This window comes from Cervus elaphus, chromosome 29, assembly GCF_910594005.1.
Source record: "Cervus elaphus chromosome 29, mCerEla1.1, whole genome shotgun sequence".
Classification (NCBI taxonomy): domain Eukaryota; kingdom Metazoa; phylum Chordata; class Mammalia; order Artiodactyla; family Cervidae; genus Cervus; species Cervus elaphus.
In genome coordinates, this window is record NC_057843.1 from 25,150,746 (window position 1) to 25,174,632 (window position 23,887).

General features: G+C 41.9%; 1 protein-coding gene across 4 annotated transcripts in view; it reads right to left on the reverse strand.

The window, feature by feature from the left end:
* Positions 1 to 23,887, reverse strand: part of ADAMTSL1 (ADAMTS like 1) — a 1,078,174-nt gene that overhangs the window by 195,329 nt on the left and 858,958 nt on the right. The window lies entirely within an intron of this gene.

The window sequence follows — 23,887 nt, forward strand, 5'->3', positions numbered from 1 at the left end:
GTTAGGGTTCCAGTGATTTCCCCAAAGTTCGGAAGGGAACTGAGATTACTTCTATCCTGAGGAGTCACTAACAATAGAGGAGGCAGTCATGAAAGGTCAGAGAGGAAGACGCATTTAGAAAAACACTTATACTCCAGGGCAGATGGGTCTGCTGCAACCTCTGTGTTTTAAAAAGCTGCTTAAAGGGGCCTAGGAAAAATAAAATAAAAGATCAAAGGAGATGTTAGACAATAGAGAGCACAAATATTCTTTGAAGGCCAAAAATTAATCAAAAGCATATATGATAAATAGCATTGTGAAAATCAGGGCTCCCTGTTAAAGAGGAACTTGTGTGGCTCAGAAAATAGGAGATAGATCCACGCTTCTCTTGGAAGTCAGCCTGCTTGGCATGAGGCTTTGGCTCCATAAAAATACTTATAATAAAGTTTTCCAAACACCTGAGATTGCAAAGTACTTATTTCCATCGGAGAACAGTGTGGTGGAAGTGACAACTTTGGCCATGTCAGCTTACCTCACCTTCTAAATCATCTCTTTAAAAAAAAGAAATCAAGGCTATCAAGATTTCAACATTGTAAATGACCTCTTTGGTACTTTTTTTTTTTTTTTCTATTTAAAAAACAGATTAATGAATAGTTCTTGAAAAAAAAAAAACACTTGCAGCAAGATATATATTTACTTTCTCATTACAAGCACACTTTTGTTTTTTTAATAACTACTTCCTTCACAGGGATGTCAAACAGTACAAGGGCCCCCAAACTAGACCCAGTTGTGCAGTGCATCTCCGACCCTCCCTCCAACACTCCCCGAAACTTGTCTCTGGCATCCCATTGTCTAAGAAACACCATGTGCCTATTTACCATGGACAGCTCAGTTCAAAGAAAACTTCTAAGCTCTGCCTCCCATTCTCTGATTGCCCTGTTTTCTGGGGGACAGTACATCAAAATGAGATAGAATTTCTGTTGCCTGTTATGATTCAGATAGGATTTCTGAAACACAGGTTAGGGAGGTAGATGGTCTGCCAAATCACTTGTGCCTTTAGCAGTCTGAGATTTCAAACTGGGTTGCTTAGAATTCTAGGTGGAAATTTTCTATTAAAGATAGTAGCAGGGTTGGCCTATGGACTGTGGAAAATTCTTAAAGAGATGGGAGTAGCAGAGAGCACCTTACCTGACTCCTGAGAAATCTGTATGTGGGTCAAGAAGCAACAGTTAGAACCAGACATGGAACAACGGACTGGTCAAAATTGGGAAAGGAGTACATCAAGCTGCATATTGTCACCCTGCTTATTTAACTTATATGCAGAGTATATCATGTGAAATGCCAGGCTGGATGAATCACAAGCTGGAATTAAGACTGCCAAGAGAAATACCAACAACCTCAGATATGCAGATGACACCACCCTTATGGCAGAAAGGAAAGAGGAACGAAAGAGCCTCTTGATGAAGGTGAAACAGCAGAGTGAAAAAGCTGGCTTAAAACTCAACATTTTTTTTTTTCATTTTATTTGTTTATTTTAATTGGAGGATAATTACTTTACAATATTGCAGTGGGTTCTGCCATACATTGACATGAATCAGCCATGGGTGTACATGTGTACCCCATCCTGAATCCTCCTCCCACCTCCCTCCCCATCCCATCCCTCTGGGTTATCCCAGTGCACCAGCCCTGAGCACCCTGTCTCATGCATCGAACCTGACTAAGATCATGGCATCCAGTCCCATCACTTCCTGGCAAGTAGATGAGGAGGAAGTGGAAACACTGACAGATTTTATTTTCTTGGGCTCTAAAATCACTGTGAATGGTGACTGCATCCACAAAATTAAAAGATACTTGCTCCTTGGAAGGAACGCTATGACAAACCTAGATAGAGTACTGAAAAGCAGAGACATCACTTTGCCAACAAAGGTGTGAACAGTCAAAGCTGTGATTTTTCCAGTAATCATGTACAGATGTGAGAGTTAGATCACAAGGAAGGCTGAGCACTGAATAATTGGTGCTTTCAAATTTTGATGCTGGAGAAGACTCTTAAGAGTCCCTTGGAAGCAAGGAGATCAAACCAGTCAAAATCAACCTTAAATATTCATTGGAAGGACTGTGACTGAAGCAGAAGCTCCAATACTTTGGCCACCTGATGTGAAGAGCCAACTCACTGGAAAAGACTCTCATGCGGGAAAGGAGAAGAGGGCAACAGGGGCTAAAGGTGGTTGAATGGCATCATTGACTTAATGGACATGTGTTTGAGCAAACTCCAATAGATAGTGAAGGACAGGGAAGTTTGGTGTGCTGCAGTCCACGGGGTCACCAAGAGTCGGACAAGACTGAACAACTGAATAAGAACAACTACACCGTCTTTGTGGACTTACTGTCATTTGGTCCTTGTTTATGTTCTGTAACATGGACCAAGATGCTGTTCTAAGCCAAGGCTAGAGTATTTTATTTGACATAATTCTATTTACATAAGTATTTTTCTCTAGTTATCATCCCAAGTAAAATATAAGGCTTTTAAGATTCAGGACCAAGTATTTTGGAGTTAAGAGCATTGCTTGGCATCCATCAAATCAGGTTATAAAGATCACCATCTATTCATTGACTTGCAGGTGGCATTCCTCACTTAAATCCTAAAAGCCTAAGAATTCTCCTTGTTATGGGTTGATAATGTCCTCCCCAAAAGATATGTTGAAATTTTAACTCCTGGTACTGCAGAATGTGACCTCATTTGGAAATAGGGTCTTTATAGTGATGATCAAGTTAAACTGAGGTCATGAGGGTGGGTCCTAATCCATTATGACTGGTGTCTGTATAAAAACAGAAAACTGGAGATAGACAGGCAAAGTGACCACAGGAAGATGGAGGATTAGAGAGAGAGGCATCTACAAGCTAATGAACACCAAAGATTGCTGACAAACCAGCTAAAGCTAGGAAGAGGCAAGGAAGCCTCCTTCCCCTACAGACTGCAGAGAGAGCATGGCCCTGTTCACATGATTTCAGAATTCTAGCCTCCAGAAGTATGAGAGAATAAATCTCTACCTTACGAAGACACCAGTTTATGGTACTCTGTTATGGTAGCCCTTGCAAACTAATACACTTGCTGGAGTTAGTTCTCTCCGAGCAGTTTTTAATTTTTTTATTTATGTTGTAAATGGAAACCTTTCTGGCCATTTATATTCATGGGTTTTCTCTTAAATGCTTGGGAAGGTTAGTCCTTTATGTCAGCATCCACAGATCTGCTTCTACTATCTCCTGCAAGATTCTCCCCCCTCTTCCCTTGCATCATAATAGCTTTAATATTTAAAATTTTTTCTTCCATCCATGTATTCAGCCATTCATATATGTATATTATGTGCCTATAACCATACATTCATTGGATAAAAACCTATGTACCAAGTATTATGCTGAATGATGGGGATACAGAGATTAAAAAATTTCTTGACTTTAATGGCTTTCAGAGACAACTATAAGACACTGTAATAAGTGCTATTTATTTATTTATTCAACTAGCATTTGTTGAGCACTTTATGTGGCCAGGCTCTATGTGAACGGACAGAGTGGTAGAGGAGAGAAACATAGACCTTATTTCATGGGACTCACAGTTCAGTCCATGAGAAAAACGGAAGCATAAAAATACGGACTGGGGATCAAAAAGTTAGTGATAGTCATGGAAGGCTTCCTGGAATCAGTGACATGTGGGCTGAATCTTGAAGGGTGAATAAGAGGTGGCCAGGCAAAGGCAGAAGTAAAGAGAAAGTATTCTAGGTAGAGTGATTTGTAAGAAAGCATGATACATTTGGAGAATTTCAGTTTATCTCTTTTCATGCTCAGGGCTGGAAAGAATGTTTACTGGAAAGCCTAGTAAATGCTTGGGAAATTCTGGTTTTCACTCCTCTCTGTTTTCCTTGATATAGTTATTACAGTGGGTAAGGGAGCCTGGGAAACAGGCACAGCGGGCAGCCAAAGCCCCAATGATAAATATGGTCTAAGCTCACTATAGTTCAAACTCACAGCCCCCAACACTCTAGCACACGTTTCATCAGCAGAGAGCCAAATGCCCAGCACACTCCCTTTCCATTCATCCCAAGGGGTGCTGAGCCTTGGTGAGAATCCCAACAGGCCCACAGCACAGAACGATGCGGGACTTCAAGTAGGCCCTCTGTCATGTCTGATCAGACCAGAAATTCATTTCAAACCTGGTTTGGAAGAGGGAAACAAAAGATAGAGTGATCTCCTCTGGAGAGATGTCTCTGGCTCAGTCTCCAGAATTTGATACGTGAGGAATCAGGATAAGTAGCTAGCTATGGTTGCAGGGTGTGATAAAATCCATCAGCACGGGGACACATAAACACACACACACACTGCGACAGGCAGCACCTGCTCTTTGCAAACCAAGGCTATTTTTTATTCACACAGCAGCTTGTGCACTGCCTCTCCAGCCCTGAGGGGTGTCTACTTGAGGAGAAAGAGGGAGACCACGCACAAATATTTTCATATTTGACAACACAAAAATGATCTAAGTTGTTTTTCAAGTGAGGTTCAAAGACCTCTTCAAGTAGAATGCACGTTTTACTCTTTGATGTTTTGTTATCTCAGGGTGAGTTAAAGGATTATTCTCAGACTGAAGTCTGAATAAATTTAAACCCTCCTATTAGGATTTATTTTGGCTTATTAAATCCATCATTTGTTCTTGATTATCCATGATGCTCATTTATTGCTAGCACTTTTATCCCTGGAACACTATTTTTAAACACACTGGGATCTGAATAGCACTGATGAATTGCCCTGAATTCCTGAGTAATGTTCACCAAGCAGGAGACACACGTGCATTAGACTGATCTAGAACTTTGGATTCCAGCAAGTCAGGGACGGAACCTACTTCCACTTGTACTTTATAACTTTGGGCAAGTAACCCACTTTGAATGTCAATTTCTTTATTTGTAAAATGGGACAGCAACTGTGATGATAGCTTTCAGGATTTATTGGATGCTCATCATGTACTAGGAATGGACTTCCCAGGTGGCACACTGGTAAAGAATCCACTTGTCAATGCAGGAGACAAAAGAGATGCAGGTTTAATTCCTGGGTTGGGAAGGTCCCCTGGAGAAGCGAATGGCAACCCACTCCAGTATTCTTGCCTGGAGAGTCCCATGGACTGAGGAGCCTGGTGGGCTACAGTCCATAGGGTCACAAAGAGTTGAACATGACTGAGTGACACACACCTACACATACATACTATTGTAAGACCTTCACATTTACTAACTCATTAATCCTCATGGCGACCTAAGACAGACAGACTATGATTATGTCCTTTTATATATGGGTTAACTGAAGTAATGGGACCAAGGTCACATAGCTAGTCAGCAGAGATCCAGGATTCAATCCTAAGTGGTTTCCAGTTTTAACTGTGTTCTTACCTGCCGGCCTCTAGCTTGTGCAGGTGCTGGGAACACAACACCACATGATAGCTGCCATCACTATTATTATTTTCATAATATAATTTGTCTGACACAAGAGGCCAATAGTAAGAAAGGGTATTTAGTATTTTTTTTTTTTTTTTGCCTATTTGTGGTTCCTTGAATTGACTGTTACTAATATACCCAAATCAGAGCAACTCTTTGGTATTCAATTGTGCTTGCTTTATTGCACATTTACAATAAATATAACAGTTTGGTTTCAGGTACCTCAACATTCCCCAGGCCACAGAGAACTTTCTAGCAGCTCCCTGATCCTCAGAAAATATTACATATTTTCCAGTTAAAAAATAGGAACTTGAGACAACCTGATAATTAAGTTCTGAGCAAAACAGTAGAATCCATGTGACTTCCAAAAAACCATGGGGAGGATTTCTACTCCATTTCACATGGAGGCCAACTGAGTTCCTAATTGTGGACTATCATTCATTCATACTAAATTATTAGAAAAATGCCAGGCTCTGTGAACGCACTTATATTTTCTTCCTTTCCCTTTCATTTTCCACTTAACTCTTATTCTTCACTCTCAGGGAGTAAGGAATACTTTTCTTATGGGTCGATATGCTTTCTTTGGGAAGGATAAAAGATTTCTCTCGGAGGTAACTGGTATCTTTTTAGCCAAACACAAACCACTCAATTCATTTCTATCATGTTCTGGAGGTAGAGAGAAATAATAAAAACTTCTTTCAATATTTTGGTGAGGGGACGTCCCTGGTGGTTCAGTAGTTAAAAATCCATCCTGCAATGCAGAGGATGTAGGGTTCGATCTTTTGTCAGGGAACTAAAATTCCACATGCTGCATAGCAACTAGCCCTGTGTGCCCCAACTAGAGTCTGTGTGCCCCAACAAAACATCTTGCACAGTGCACCGGAGGTCCCCCACATGTGGCACCTCAGACCCGACACAGCCAAATAAACAAATTAATTAAGAAAAAATTGTTTAGTGAGAAAATCCTTTCTTATTGTAGTGAAGAGTATATTTGTTCACCTTCGACCATTGGGGTCTCTTACTCTGTCATCTGATTCCAGCTCTAATGCATTTTGAGCACTGGGCCTATAACCAGGCCCTCTTATAAGGACCTTACATAAATTAACCCGTTAATATGCACAGAACTCCACTGAGACAGGTATTATTTCATTCTTATCTTACAGACAAGGAAGCAAGGACAGAGAAGGGTTAAGTGACTCACTCAAGGGCACATAGTTGATGAGTGGCAGAATCAGGATTTGAACTTGGAAGTCTGGCTCTCGACCATACATTTTGACTCACTACATGAGTTTCTGGAGTCCACCTGTTTATGATACACACTGAACTCAAAGTCAAGAAGCATTCATTACCTTTTCAGGCTTTTAGTTTGAGCTCTGCCAGCCATGATTACTTGGGCAAGTCACCTTTGACCTGTCTTCCTTCACAGATAAGACGAAAAAAGGTTACATTCTGGGATTGTACAACCCCAGTCACTAACAGAAACTCATTTGCCAAATTTTTAGATTCTAGATGAGTCTGTCAACCAAACTCCTTACCACTCTCTGGCTTTTTAGAGTGTAACGAATAAAACTCTGTGATTTCTTGGTGCTGACACTGACAGAGCCGGCAGGGAAGTGATGAGGATTCAATGTCCACCAAGCTCTTCATGTGACCGTGATGCCTCAGTCACCGGAAGTGAAAGAATCCAGCTTCCAGTAACTGGTTGGCAAAATTGTCCACAACACACAAGGACTCCCAATAATACCTGAAGAAGGTGGACTCGATCCATCAGCATTATCTGCCAAGGATCTGGACATGAGAATTTGTACTGGAAACCCATCCCACATATCACCGTTGCAACTGGCTTTTCAGGAAGAGAGAGTTCTTTGTGAACAAATAGGTGCATCTGATGTTCAGAAAACCCATCCATTTCAGAGACTGGTCTGTCCATAGGGAAGGATTTGGGGTTCCCAAATGCAATAAGAAGCAAATAATGAAACAATTATCTAATCAGCATATATGTCAGGACAGGTTTACACCACATTACCTATGCTCAGGGAATCTGACACATATAAGGATGAAAAGATGCAGGAAGATGTTGTGACCAAGTATATAAGATAGCAATACACCACCTGCCTGTGTATCAAGAGAGAGGAATACAATCCATGGACTCACTTTCTACACCTACATACACAGCTGCAGCACGGTCACGTGTGGTGAAAAGTAGTCCACATCTTACCCACCTTGTTCTGCACAACAACCCTCTTGAAGGAGTTAAGCATGCAGGGGTGAGCTGGAAAACAGCACTTTTCTTTTCTAGATCAAGGGAGGGTCAATCCAGCCCACAGCTGGTTTCGCTTCACACCACCATGGGTCAGTTATATCGTCAGCCTCCATTAAATGAAAGATGAAGGGCGGGACACTGCCCATTTCCACAGAAGGCCTTTCTAGGTGTGCCAAGGATGGGATGTCAAAAGGCTTGTGGAAGCAGCGAGTAGGTAACATAGGAGAAATAGGAGAAAAATGGAAGCACCCCGGGCCCCCAAACTGTCATCTTACTGTCTCCCCCCAGTTGCAAACAAATAGCCAACCATTAGTGCCAAAAAGAAAAAGCCATGAAATCGAACCTGACAGAGGGGAGCATCTTCGGCTCCATTATCAGCCTCTCCCCCACACTGTAATTTTGGCTTCATTTTCCTGACAAAAAGAGCATTGATAAATGGTATCTGTCTAGTTGTGGTGGGTTTTACATCAATAAATACCTTGCTTATAACAGCTTCCTTCTGTGAATTTTCCATAGCTTGATGAAGCTTACCATTGTACAAGCTCTGGGCATTGCAATCTTTGATTTTGCCGCCTTGCTTGTCTGCAGAAGGAGTTGAGGCAGTTGAAGCATGGTCCCTGGGTGGGGGTGGAGTTAGGGCTGGAATGGGTGATAGACCACACACAGAGGTTTTTTTGATTCCAGGAAACTTCCCCAGTAAATGTATCAGTGATGCACAAGCTTCATTTTCTACTATTCTTAACTCAATTTCTCTAAAAGCATCCTGAATGCATTCGACAATGATCTACAGAGTCCACCCTCAAACACTTTTTGACTGAAATAAAAGAGAAATCCGTGTCTAGCATGTGGGGTTCTGCCAAGGCCAGAGTACACATCTTGTTTTTGTTTACTCCTTAAACCTCAAAACAGCTCGAGTGTCAGTTCCCAGACCAAGATTTCTCTGTGATATTGCTGTTTCTGTGTATTAAGCCAATCTTCCAATGACATCTGCACAGTAAGCAAGTATCTGGATGACGGATTAGATAGCGGGACCCTGAAAACCAACCCTTGGAGTATCTCACAGGGCAAAAGAGGAAGAGGTGGCTTAAATTAAGATGAAATAAAGAGAAATATTCAGTATCTTGTATTTACATGACCCTAAGTTACACAGAATTCAGAGAAATTAGAAAAACTGTATAATCCAAGAGCTCTTGACCCTGGGTTTACAGCTTAAGGAAATGGCAGGGCATTAGTGATCCATCTGTTTTTCAGAGTTGTCTACCATTGCCTGAAGATGCAACACAAATACATTGCCCTATGTTCTTGGGTCCTCTCTTGCATCTCCTGAGTCATGGTACCTTGGAGAAGATAGGGAAATTACAGAAAAATGATCAAGTTCAAGTTCCTGTGTTACCCACGGGGACAGTGATCGGACAAAGCTGGTAGTAAATAATCTGACCTATTTTAAATAGTTGGAAAGTTGTTACTATATTACATTGTTATGTCAGTTTCCTGTTAATTGAGAGCAACCAGAAATACTCTAGTAACACATTACTGACCAGGGAACTTGTTCAGAAACTAATGCCTGTGGCTGGTGATCTGTTATGTGAGCATTGAAACGTCTCAAGTCAACAGCATATGTCTTTAGTCAATAATGTAGACAAGGAAATGGCAACCCACTTCAGTATTTTTGCCTGGAGAATCCCATGGACAGTGGAGCCTGATGGGCTACATTCCGTTGGGTCGCAAAGAGTCGGACATGACTGAGCGACTAACAGTTATTCAATAATGAGATAAGACAGGGGAATCAAGCACTTTTAGGCTCATCCAGAAGACTGAAAGGGGACAGAAGGGAAGACATAAAGCTGCCCAAATGGCTTCTGAAGTACCTGGATTAGGACTTTAAGGGCAATATCGAAGTAGTATATCAGTAATATGTTTGTTTGACTAGAATTTAGAAAAAATACTTTGATATCTATAAGAATGAGACTCAGTGAGCTCAGTGGTCACCTTCTCTGGGTCACCCTCCCCAATCTGGATTAGATGACTCATCTCAGTGTTCCCGAGGACAGTCTTCACACCTTTGCTATGGCTGTTATGACTGTGCATTGTCATGATCATATGCATGCATTTGTGTACTGGCCTCCCAGTTAGCTTCCCAAGTGGCTCAGTGGTAAAGAATCCACCCGCCAATGCAGGAGCTGCAGGAGATGTGGGTTCGATTCCTAGGTCAGGAAGATCTCCTAAAGGAGGGCATGGCAAAACACTCTAGAACCCCATGGACAGAGGGGCCTGTGGGCTACGGCCCATAGGGTCGCAAGAGTTGGACATGACTGAAGCCACTTGGCTTGCACAGACACAGGGAGCAAAAGACTTGAAAGAATTGGGGTCCTGGCACGAGTGGTTGAGAAAGGTCATTAGGGAATTTTGGTGCTAAGAGGGCAAGGTGATTAGGATTAAGTCTCTGGGGGAGAGAAGGAAGAGGTACTAGGAAAGAGATGCAGAGAAGACAGTGGCACAGAAAAGGAGACGGGGACCCAGGGTTGTACAGAGGACACTGAGGAAAGAGAAGTATGTGTGTTTGTAAGAGAGTAAGGGTGTTGGCAATTTACAAGACAAACAGGCCATAAGCTAAGCATAAGCTAAGCCAGTGGCTGTTCCTGTGGCCAAGCAAAGATGCAAAAGCTCCAAGGGAGCCACTGATGTCTCCCAGATTCATATGTCCAGGCTGAATCTCTCTGGATGACTTAGTATTTCTTTGTAAAAGTGTTTTCTTAGGAACTGAGTGCTTTACCTAATGACTTAGTGCTGGGTTTTAAGACACTCACTTTAGGTCTACTTGATCTTTCTTTTAACATGGTTCATTTCCTGTATGTCCTGAGACATGTGTGCTTGAAAGAATTTTTCACTATCCCTTAAGTGCTAGCTTTTACCAAGAGTCTAGTTCTACCCTTGGCAACCGAGACTCTGAGATGAAAGCTATCTGTTGCAGATAAAGAAAGATGGGACTGTAAATTTGCCTGTGATCTTCACTATGCTTTAATCTATTCAATACTATGGGGTGAGGAGGACTGGTTCTCTTCACCATGTCAACTTTCATGCCTGGAGCTTAATGCCTAGAATAAGACAGGGGATGGTCAGATAAAGCAATGGGAGGAAGGCAAGGATGGAGGGCCTGGATGGGGAAATGAAGGGAGGAATAGGGGATGTAAACATCATTAACAGAGGCAAAGACTGAATCACAGCTCTTTTGTAACAACTTCGGAACTAAATTTTGCTCCAATCTGAACCTGCCACCAGCTAGTTACATGATCCTTCTAAAGACCCAGTTTCCCCAGCTGTAAAGTTAGGACAGGAATAGTAAATCCTCATAAAACTGTTGGGAAGATTAAACAAAATAATGTATATAAAGTGACGAACACAGTGCCTGACAAACTGCAAACTCCCAATAAATGGAAGCTATTAGGGCAACCCTACCTTGCTCAAAGATGGCCTGTGAAGATTAACAAGGATGTGGGGGCAAGATGTCCTTAACTTGTCTGTACCCTGGACTGGATTTTACTTCTTTCCTTCTCTCTCCCACAAGTATTTGAGGAGACAGCTGGGTGGAAACAACACTATTTACATAAACTCTCTGATTTCTCCCTGACTTCTCACAGGCTTTTGTGACCTCCAGGACACAGCTGCTCATTTCCAGGACTCACACCTCACTTGCCCATGGGCTTTACTTCCTTCAGTCATGTCACACAGGATATTAACTTTTTAGGGACATTTGGACTCTGCCTCCTCCACTCCCACTTCATCAGCTCATTGCTGTTCTTACAGAACACACCTTAATGGATTAGGTGTTAAAATAAAGTGGAATATCCCAATAATTGCTACCTTTTGCAGGAGCAGTAGAAACCATGAGAACCAGCTGTTGTGTTTTCTGTTCTAGATATGACCAAGAGATGGGGCGAGGGCTGTACCAAAAGATGCCTTAAAGCCTGGCTCTATCCATACCCTCTACCTTACTCTGCTTCCACACTAGCTGGTTTAATGTAGGAATAAACTGCAATGGCTATGAAATAAACATGAAGGTCTTTTTATATCATATGCTTTCCCAAATAGGGAACTAAGAGGGATGGCAAACCCTTATTTTTTGAGCATCTATTTTATGAGGTAGGAATTAGCTGAGGGTTTTACAAGCATGACCATCCTCACAACTCCTCCCCACTCTGGTTCAGACAATTATATCTGCTTTACAGCTGAGGACAATGGAGTCTTGGAGAGGTTAAAGGAGCCGACCTAAGACCACAGAGCAAATAAGGGAGCCAACATCTATCTGACCTCAAAACTCATGATTTCTCCCTATTCCTGGTAGGGAATATTTAACTCTGGCACTGCCAAGTCTCCTATGGTTCTTATCCAGAAGTCGTCCCAAGTACTCTCAAGATTTCTATAAGGAAAAATATGGTGTCTGATAAAAAAAAAAAAAGAAGTCATGCTAAGATGATAATAAGTTACCAGAGGCACATACCATCAAAGCAAACCATGACTTTGTTATTTAACACCACTGCTGAAAGTGGAATAAGGGTCAATTCTATGTGACCTGGGTAAAGGGTCCATTGTGGCTCTTTGAATGACGTGAGCAGTGACCTATGGTGGGCCAGAAAGGTGGTTGTGTCTACCACTTGGGAATCAGAGTTGACAGCAGTAAGTGACAGAGAATGCACCACCTTCCAAGGTTCCAATATACAGCCAATCACTTGTGTCTCTGTGTGTCTAGGCCCCATGGATAGTGATTCCACCAGTAAAACTAGAAGCCCTACTCAATACTCTGTAAGGGCCTGCATGGGAAAAGAATTTAAAAAAAAGAGTGGATATAAGTATAACTGATTCCCTTTGCAGTACACCTGGAACTGACACAACACTGTCAGTTAAAAATAAAATTTAAAAAGAATACTTTCAAATGTAAAAAAAAAAACAAACCCAACCCTTTCCAACAACAACAAAAAAAACCCTAGAAGCCTCATGAAAAAGCAATGAGCATTTGGTGGGACTGGGAGCTGTGTTAAACCAGTGACAATCATTCTAGGCTTTTCTGTGTCACTAACACAAACACCAATCAAAATTCCTTATAGTCCTGGCAGAGATAATTAGGCACGGTGATGAAGAAAAAAAAAAAGAAGAATACTAATTCACCACAGGAAAAGTAGTAGTTAGCAGGACTCTGCTTTGGACAGATCTTCTGTGACTGTGGCAAACAACCCAAGAACTTCCTGACCTTGGACTGGCGCCATGATGGGAATACTATTTCCAGAGTAACAAACTGTTTCCTAATGGTATCCTCCAGATTTGCTGGGTACACATCAGAGCGTTCTCTTTTTCACGCCCTCATTGTTTATTCTTGCGTGTGAAGGCATTAACCCTGCAGTCATCTGTGCTCAGTTGCCTATGACTCTAGGTGACCTCAAGGACTGTAGCCCGCCAGGTTCCTTCGTTGATGGAATGTTCCAGGCAAGAATACTGGGTCAGGTTGCCATTTCCTCCTCCAGGGGATCTTCCCAACCCAGGGACCGAACCTGCACCTCCTGTGGCACCTGCACTGACAGGCGGATCCTTTACTGCTGAGGCACCTGGGGAGCCCGTCAATTCCTCATTTTTATGTCTAAATGTCTCATTTTCTCTATCTCTTTCTCCAGTCTTTTCCCTACTTCTTTGTTTTCCCAGTTTAAGAAACATAGCAACAGAGCAGATTTCTAACTCTAAGGTCATAGAAAAGCTCTTCATCTCAAATTGCGTGAGGCCTTCTTTCAAAATTTCCAAAGAAGGCATTGGGTATACTTAGGCAGCAATAATTCTCATTTCAAAGCTTTGGCTGAATCGTTGCTTGCCTTTAAATTGTTACTTCAGGATGTTAGAAACACTGGATTATAGAGGAAGGCAGAAAAAAAAAAATAGAAAAGATTTGCTCTGAGAGTCTCCACTCTTCTGCTGATTGATTTGTAAGCTGGAAGGTTTGTGAACTGTAAAACTCCCATGTTTCATCACCACATCCACAGCAGAAAGCTATGTGGTGGTGATATTTCCATCCCCATGGTACTTATGAGCAATGGGATGGATGACTGGTTCAAATAGGTCAGCTCTTAGAGCAGTGAAGAACGCAGGCACTAGTTTAGTTTAATAACTATCTTTAGAAGGGTAGCACTTAAAGTACCCAAGATGAAAAAAATGTAATGGCTTCTCCAGGACCATTCCTCAAACTCTGGCTGTACCTGCTTCAGGGAACAAAGTGGGTTTGTTCATCCCTGTTTCCCCAGCACAATGCCCAGCACAAAGTAGGCAATCAATAAATATTTGTTCAGTGGACGTTGAATGAAGAGAAGTTCTAGTTACAAAGCACTACAGTAAAGAGCGCTATAAAATTCTAAATCCAGGGATGAAGAACATTTTGTATTCTTTTACATATGGACAAGCAACCTTAAGGAATTCTACAAGTGAGTGAGTGAGTGAGTGAGTGAAAGTCTCTCAGTCACGTCTGACTCTTTGCAACCCCACGGACAGTAGGCACCAATCTGCTCGTGCCCATGGAATTCTCCAGGAGAGAATACTGGCGTGGGTTGCCATGCCCTTCTCCAGGGGATTGAACCTGGGTCTCCTGCATTGTAGGCAGATTCTTTACCGTCTGAGCCACCAGGGAAGCCCTAAGGAATTCTACAAACATTCATTTCAGTGTTTCACCATCCTTGCTGCCTGAATGCTCTCAGCTACATTTTTCTTACGGAAATCCAATTCTTGTTTCCCAGTAGACTTCTTATGGCTCCTTCATTTATAGTTAAAGCCAGTTCCTGTCTTGCGACTAATAGAGGTGCTTTGTCTTGGGGACTTAAATTTGACTCAATGTAATTTTCCTAATACAATTCGCTTTTTCTTTCTTTCTTGAAAAGCTTCAGTTCTGTGGATAATTATCATAACCCTCAAGGAACCACAGAATGTCAGAACTGGAAGGGCCTCAAGGATCAGCTGGCTGTACCTCTCGTTCTCTCTTTTGGGGACACCCTTCCTTAAGGCTTTATTCTCCTGCCAGGTAGACAGGCTGAGCCCACATCACACTGGGTTGAATGTGGAGGATACAAAATGCTAACACACCTAGGACAAGAGGTCTTTATTACTTTTGATGAAAATAAAATGATGCAGAGCACACTACTTATTTATGATACTGAGTGAGAGAAAGAGCAGATGACTATTAGATAATAAAAGCTAGCCACTGTTACTACTTTAGCTCTGTTGGATGAAGAGCCAGAGCCATCTTTCTCCAAGAAAATCTGTCTTGTTTCCCTCCCATTTCACTCTCCTTAATGGCTCTCTGCTGCCTGTGTGACATAAAAGTCTAAACAACTTAGCATATAGGGCTATCCTGGAGCTGGCCCCTGCCCACCCTGTAACACTAACTTCCAATTCTTGTTCTTTCCTTTGTGTCCATGCTTTTCTTTCTGCCTGTAACATCTCTCCCCTCTCTTCTTCACCTAGGTAGCTCTTGCTTATGTGTTATGATTCAGCATGGGCAATGCCTCCTCCAGGAAGCCTTCCCTTCAGCCTCTTGCACCTACAGAACCCTGTGTTTGCCCCATCACAGCAGTTACTGTTTTGAAATCTTCCTCCAATAACTGGTAACTCCTTCAGAACAGATTTGGGCCTTCTAGTCATTTCTGAGGACCAAATACAAGCAGACTGCTATGCATGAAGATACCTAGTGCATTTTTTTGTTTTACTGAATTGAGATGTGAAATGCTTTCTGCCATATTTTTTTAGGCAGAAGGTTAATTTCAGTCAATGGTTTGTATAAGGATTTTGCCAGAGTCCAGGCAGAATTATGTGGTCTAAAAGGCTGTGCAACCACACCGATGTTAAGAAACCAGGAAAGCTTCCCTCTCCTGTCTTAATTGAATGGATTTTTCCTAAGGCTGAGGTTCTATCTTTATGGAATTAGCCATTTGTGCTTTCTGGTGACAAGATGAGAAGGAAGATCCATTCCCTTGATTTTTACCCCATATTCATGCAAAAACTACATCTATGCTTATAGAATAACTTCTAGTACCAGCAAAGCTCATTTCATAAAGGTTTGCTGCTGATATCACAGGGGATGCGTAACCATAGAGAGGGGTCTCATTAGGAAAAATGAAGATTTACGCCCCACGGCAAGCATACATGGGATGCTTACCCTTGCTGATGTCAAAGTGCTGCTGGGGACAAATCTGATCACTAAGCCAACACATTCCTGGGTAGGGAAGTAGCAGAGACTGCCACCGGGCCAATCAGGCTCAACTGCTAAGAAACAGGTCTTGGCAGATTCTTCTGTTGTAACTTGTCCATCAGTGGAAGAAAAGAGAGAGACAGTATAATCATACATCTGTATTTACCAAAGAGGATGACAATAGTAATAGTATTAGCTCTCTAAAGGCGCCTGAATATGGCCTCCAAATCTGGACTCAATTTCTGTGGACGCCAGTGAGCTTTGGTGTGCTTTTGCTGTAAGTACTTAAAAGTTAGTATGGACACAGCCAAAAGGCAGCATATGGAAACTTTGGGAACTCAGCAGAAGATAAACCAATACTTGGAGAGCATGTGGAAGCAGAAACCTTTAAAACAAGTTGTCTAAGGGGACAGTCCCTGTAAAGCTTTGAAAGTTCCATGATGTAAATTATAACGTGGTTGTGGCAACACCTTCTGCTCTAGCCATTTCAGGCTAACGTAAAAAAAAATTAGAAATTGGAAATCATTTGCGGCTCATCCGTGTGGATTTTGTTAGTGCGCAATAAAATAGGCATTCTAAAGTTTGCTTTTAAAGGGGAGACTCTGTGACCTTGAAGATGATTTTTCTTAACTTTCTCATTTCAGTTTAGGATCCTTAAACTTCTTTCATGGTTCTTGCCAATCCTCAGAACCACCCTAGGTCTGAGAAAAGGGAATGGGGTTGGGGTGGGGGACAGAAACCAAGTACTGTTCCTGGAATTATGAGCTTTTTTTCTCCTCTTCACTGTTTATCTATTCCACACCACTCAGCTGTTCTCTGTTGCAGAGAAATAAAAGTTTAGTTTAAAAAGTATGTTAGAACAAAGCTGCAGAAATTGCCTGGAATTTCCTTCATTTTCAGCCATCTGGCTTTCATTGTGGACGTCTCCCCCCTCCTCCACGTACGTTTACCAAATCTTTTCAACACACGCTGGCTGAGCTATCAAATGCTTATAATTAATAACAGTCAGACTACTTTTTTTTTTTTTTATTTTAAGGGAGTGCTTTCTGCCTTTCTTTGGGCTGCTCATGTCATAGCTATTATAAACTGGGGAGATGGTCAGTAGAGCTTAATTATTAAGACAACTGAATAAGAAAGTAAAGCACATCAAACTTGAGGTGAAGTCCTGAAGGCAAACTAAAAATATTTCTTAATAAAAACAAAAGGGAAAAAGAAGATTAATTTTTCTGAGTGCCTACTATGATCCTAGTTTAGAGATGAAGAATTTGAGAACCCAAAAAGATATATGACCTCTTGAAGGTCACATAGCTAACCATGACAGAGCAGGATTTGAACACAGGTCTTAATCTACCTGTGGGTTTTTATTTTGGTGGTCTTAGGGATGCAGAAGATGTTTGGTACGTGTTATTAAGGAAAAATCAAGTTGCCAAACAATACATGTAATATGATCGCATTTACAAAGGGAAAAGAATCTTATATATTTGTATATGTTCATGTATGTATACAAATGCATAGAAAAAGGTCTGGAAAGGTACCAAACCATGAACAGTGATGATCTCTGGGGAGAAGAAGGGTGTGGTGCTGCAGAGCATGGTGGTGAAAGGGCAGCATGTGCCTTTATTTCTAGATTGCTTCTGCGGTGGTTGATGGTCAAAGAATGAGAATATTCATGAAATACTTATATAATTCAAATACTTAGCTTTTTAATTAGGAACAGGGGGCAGATGTCTTTCCTAAAGACTGATCTTGGCTCCTGTTTGCATATTTCTCCCTTAAGCAGGTCTAACCTATCAGAGAAGGTGGGCAGGGTTGGGGGTGGTGGTGGTGGACTATGGCCTTCTAGACACACACTACTGGGAGGATGGTAAAGACATCTTAAATAATTTTTATTCCTTGTATTGATACCTTCTTTGCTACCAACTTGGATGCAAAATTCTCACAGGTGTCAGCTCACAAGCAAAAATGGCCCTAATTTCTTCTGGCCAATTGTAGGCCAGGTTGTTAAGGAGTTAACACCAGTCCCTGCTGCACTATCTTCTAATTCTCCTGACAATCACACCCCTCCCTGGGTAATGCTAACCACGCACTCAAACTCCATTGTGTCCACTCTCTCCTCTGATAAAGCTTGTCTTCTTCATATTCTTAACTTTGGGGATATTTTGCCATACATAGCTGCTACCCTAAAGGGTTACTTATACTAAGGTTATTTATGTTTTAAGTTGTAAAGCCTTAAACATAAAGAAGAGACTAATAATAGCATTTTTAGCACTACCTGGTGGGTGGGAGAGACTGGATAGGAGGGATAGAGAGGAGAGAGTGCAATGGGGCCCAGCTATTATCAGGATCTAAGCATTACTATGGGCTTTCCGGGGACTCAGTGATAAAGAATCCACCTGTAGTGCAAGAGACATGGGTCCAATCCCTGGGTCAGGAAGATCCCTGGGAGAAAGAAATGGCAATCCCCTCTAGTATTCTTCCCTAGGAAGTCCCGTAGACAGAGGCGCCTGGCAGGCTACAGTCCATGGGGAAGCAAAAGAGCTGAACATGACATAGCAACTAAACAACAACAAAGTATTACTGTGGAAAAATGTAGTCCTAGTCCTTATACTAATTTATTCAATAAGCACTTTTTTTTTATGTGAACCATTTTTAAAGTCCTTATTGAATTTATTACAATATTGTTTCTATTTTATGTCTTGGTTCCTTGTTCGCCAGGCAGGTGAAATCTTAGCTTTCTGACCAGGGATTGAAAATGTACTCCTTGCATTGGAAGGCGATCTCAACCACTGGACTTCCAGGGAAGTCCCATCAATAACCACTTAATACGCATCTACTATATGTCAGACATTATTCTAGGTTCTAGAAACTGTACCTTCTAGGTTCTAGAAAGGTGAACACAAAGGAGGATTAAAACATGAAGCTGATAGCAAGGACTTTAAAATCTAGTCCTCTTCCAAACAGATGGTCAAGAGGCACATAAAAAGATGCCCAATATCACTAATTATTAGAGAAAGGCAATGAAAACTACAGTGATGTACATTTCACACCACTCAGAATAACCACCATTAAAATGTCTGCAATAATTAGTGATGAAGAAGGTGTGGAAAAAAGGGAACACTTCTGTATTGTTGGTGGGAATATAAACTTGTATGACTACAACAGAATGCAGTATGGAGGTTCCTTTAAAAATTAAAAATAGAACTACCATATCATCCAGCAATCCTATTCCTGGCCATGTATCTACAGAAAACTCTAATTCAAAAATATACATGCACCCCAATATTCATAGCAGCACTATTTACAATAGTTAGGACATGGAAGCAACCTAAAATGTCCTTCAACAGATGAATAGATAATGAATATGTGGTATACAAATATGATGGAATATTGTTCAGCTATGAAATGACGCCATTTGCAGTATCATGAATAGACTGGGAAATTATCATACTAAGTTAACTAAGTCAGACAGATAAAGACAAATAGCATATGATAACACTTATGCGTGGTAGCTAAAAAATGATACAAATGAGCTTATTTACAAAACAGAAATAGACTCACAGACATAGGAAACAAACATATGGTTACCAAAGGGGAAAGGGTGGACAGAGATAAATTGGGAATTTGGGATTAATATATACAATGACACCACCCTATGGAAGAAAGCCAAGAGGAACTAAAGAACTTCTTGATGAAGGTGAAAGAGGAGAGTGAAAAAACTGGCTTAAAACTCAACATTCAAAAAACGAAGATCATGGCATCCGGTCATATCATGGGGAAACAATGGGAACAGTGACAGACTTGATCTTGTTGGGCTCCAAAATCACTGCAAATGGTGACTGCAGCCATGAAATTAAAAGATGCTTGCTCCTTGCTAGAAAAGCTATGACCAGCCTAGACAGCATATTAAAAAGAAGTGACATCACTTTGCTGACAAAAATCCATGGTTTTTCCAATAATCATGTATGGATGTGAGAGTCGGACCATAAAGAAAGCTGAGCACCAAAGAATTGATGGTTTTAAACTGTGGTGTTTCAGAAGACTCTTGAGAAATCAAACCAGTCAATCCTAAAGGAAGTCAACCCTGAATATTCATTGGAAAGGCTGATGCTGAAGCTGAGGTTCCAACGCTTTGGCCGCCCGATGTGAAGAGCTGACTCATTAGAAAAATCCCTGAAGGTGGGAAATATTGAAGGCAAGAGGAGACAGGGATGACAGAGCATAAGATGGTTGGACGGTATCACTGAGTCAGTGGACATGAGTTTTAGCAAGTTCCGGGAGATGGTGAAGGACAGGGAAGTCTGGCATGCTGCAGTTGCAAAGAATTGGACATTCCTGAGTGACTGAACAACTACTATACAGAAAATAGAGATGTACAATACTGTACATAAAATAGATAAACAACAAGGACCTACTGTATAGCACAGGGAACTATGCTCAAATCTTATAATAACATATAGAAAAGAACATATATATATAAAATAACTGAATCATTTTGCTATACACTTGAAGCTAACATAACATTGTAAATTAACTGCTGCTAAGTCATGTCAGTCGTATCCAACTCTGTGTGACCCCATAGACGGCAGCCCACCAGGCTCCCGTCCCTGGGATTCTCCAGGCAAGAATACTGGAGTGGGTTGCCATTTCCTTCTCCAGTGCATGAAAGTGAAAAGTGAAAGTGAAGTCGCTCAGTCATGTCTGACTCTTAGCGACCCCATGGACTGCAGCCTACCAGGCTCCTGTGTCCATGGGATTCTCCAGGCAAGAGTACTGGAGTGGGGTGCCATTGACTACACTTCAATAAAAAATTAAATTTGCGTTGAAAAAAAAAAACAAAAACAAAACCCTAGTCCTCTCCAGTAGACAGCTACTATTTTTTTAAGTGAGCTTTCTTGGTAGCTCAGCAGTAAAGAATTCTTCCTGCCAATGTAGGAAAAACATTGGGATATTCCCTGGGTCAGGAAGATCCCCTTCAAAAGGCAATGACTTTTGAAGAATACTGACTCCAATATTCTTGCCTGGGAAATCCCATGGACTGAGGAACCCGACAGGCTACAATCCATGGGGTCGCAAAAGAGCTGGACATGACTTAGTGACTTAACAATTTTTTAAGTGTCCTAAAAAATGCAGGCAGTCTCAGTCTGTGCACATGTATGCACATACAACTTGGAGCAATCAGAATACCTCCTACTTGAGAACACAGTCAGGCATGAGAATTTATTTGCCTCAACCTAGTGAAAGTTGGAAATGTGCTTCTGATACCAGCTCGAATCACACAGAGGGAATCAGATGGCGAGTTTCATCTCAGAGAGACAGCCCAGATGGGACATGCCTCCCAGGCCTTTGGTATTCTCTGTGTGATCAGATAACTCTGACCATACACGAGAAGAAAAGTGGCTTCCTACCTGGTGCTCAATAAGACAAATAACTTCCTAGAAAAGCTACTTCTCTTCACCAGCACCACCTCTAAGAGTCATAAGCCCAATGACCAAGACTTGAACATCACTTCTGTATATCCCACCAAAAATGCTATGGATTTTTCTATTTTGAATACATGGATATCAGCATGAGTCAAGAGCCTAAAAGACAGGGTATAAACACTTGGAGCCCATCAGGGAATACCTCACACTGTGCAGGGAACGCTGATCCATGCAGACGAAGAATTGTGAATCAATGATTTAAATTAGTCCCAAATGAATAGAAGGTGCTTGGGAAAACAACACACTGCTACACCCCTACAAAACACATTTTCACATACATCTGACATAAACATTCAGCAGGAGAGATTTTTTGTTCCTCATGTCAGACTGAAATATTCCACAGGAGATACACCTCTACACAGTTCTTATTTTAAGATGAAACTCTGCTTTGGCTCTTGGACAGGAGGTGAAGAGAGCGAGTCATATCAGGCCATTCTGGCCCCCTTTGTTGTTTTAACTAGCATCATTCCACAAAAGCTCAGCTGTGTACAGTTGGCCGAAGAAAACCCTGGCCGTGCCCAGTAAGACGTTCTGCCCTTCAGTCTGATGGTTTGCTGGTGGAAATTAAAGCCCTGGGTTGAACTGGAGCAAATGAAACAATGTTAAGCCCAAGAGTCTTTGTTTTCCAGTCAGCAAAAAAAAGGTCATAGAGTAAAGTAAGCTTATCTAATTTAACTATAGTCTGTACTTGGAGGATGGGAAGTAACATCTTGTGTCCTATTTCTTCTACTGTCCCAGGAAGGCAGGGGTTTAGTGGCTGAAAATCCCAGAAGATTTTGTTTGTCCCAGGTACTGACTTCTTGGGCTTGCCTCAGGTCATCACAGCATTTGGATGTCATCACACCACTGGGATGTGGTTAGAAAGACCCTCATGCTTGTTTTTAAAGTGTTGGTAAACAAGCAGAATAGCACTGATATTGATTATCAGCACAAGAGCCATGGAGAACCATGGGATTATTTGAACAGGACCGTGACCTCGGATCATTTTGTATAGCTAGCTCATTTTGCAGATGTGGACACAGAAGGGGCAGGCATCTTGCTCAATGCCACACAGCTAGTGGGTGGCAGAGCTAAAACGAGAACCAGGGCTTCCTGATCTGGTAGCCAAGGCCCCCAGAGGCTGTTCTTCCTATATCCCTTCTGCTTCTTCCTATATAGGAGGCTGTAGTCAAATAGAGGGGAAAAAAAAAAAAAAAATAGAGGGGGTCTGGACTTCTTGCCCATGCAGTTAGGTCTTAGGTCCACTGATAAATAGTGAGGTCAGGACACAGAAGTGGGCAGGCATAGAAAAAGAGTTTTCTCAGAATTCCATGCACTAGATCTAGGCTTTTTGTGACCCAGCCCTTGACTCTATTTAACCAGCTGCTGTTCTCGTGGGTGAGGTGCTGCTCCAAGCAGTGGCTGACTGATTTTCTGGTTGCCTTAGAGGATATGGCATTAATGGTCCCCTTCACTTCTGCACTTAAAGAGGGATCAATAGATAGAACAACTTTTCAGATCAACAGACAGAGCAACTCTGGCGATGAGCAGGAGAGTGTCACTGTGGGATTGTGTGCCCTGAAATAATCTGAGGAGGCCTGCAACCTGTATCTTCTAAATCCCAAAGAAAGGCATCTAATTGAGAAGTAAGATAAGCAGTATTAGCTTGACCAGAAACCTATCATTAATTCCTAGAGGCAACACATTGCTTCTTGTGTGATACTCTGTTGAAACACAAGAAATATCCTTCAGTAACAACAACCTCCTTCTCATCTAGGATTTGATCGGGGAACATTCCTCATCGCATCAGCAGACCTGCAAGACTGGCTTTGGTTCTTTAAATGTCTCCCCTTGGAAACCAGAATCATAGATGAGATGGTTGAGCTACTACAGAGACTGGCTCTCAACAAGTATCTGAAGGCAAGTCTCCCAAGACACCATAAACTTGTGTGGACCGAAGCAGTGACTGCACTGATGAACTAAAACTCAAGGTTGGTTAATAATGAGACCCAGGCAGGGCTGAACAATGAAATGCTCGAATTGATTTTCTGCGTGTGAAATGACACACTCCAGAGCATGCTATAATGAATCTGCATGCTGTGTGCAGAGGGATTTCATGGTGGCTCAGTGATACCACCCAGATCCTTCAGTTCCTGCAACCCACAAGCCTATCTATTATGAGGGTGGGAAGGCTTGGGACACAGGCTGAGAGGTGGCAAAGACCCTGCCTCCTGTGGTCAGTTCACATTCCCCTGGGGAGAAAGCATCAGTGGGGCCCGGGCACATTCCGGCCACACCACGGGGCTTTTCCTCTGTGCACGGAGCCTTCTGGACCCTGAGCATGATCACTGGGCTAGAATTCCAAAGCCCTGGTTTCAATTAACTTTAAGTGGATTTGACTAAGAGTTTGAACTGATGCTAATTGGTTTTCAAAACACTGGGTAACAATAAGCGTTCTGATCCTGCCCACGGACAGACACACAAGCCCCGTTCTGATCAC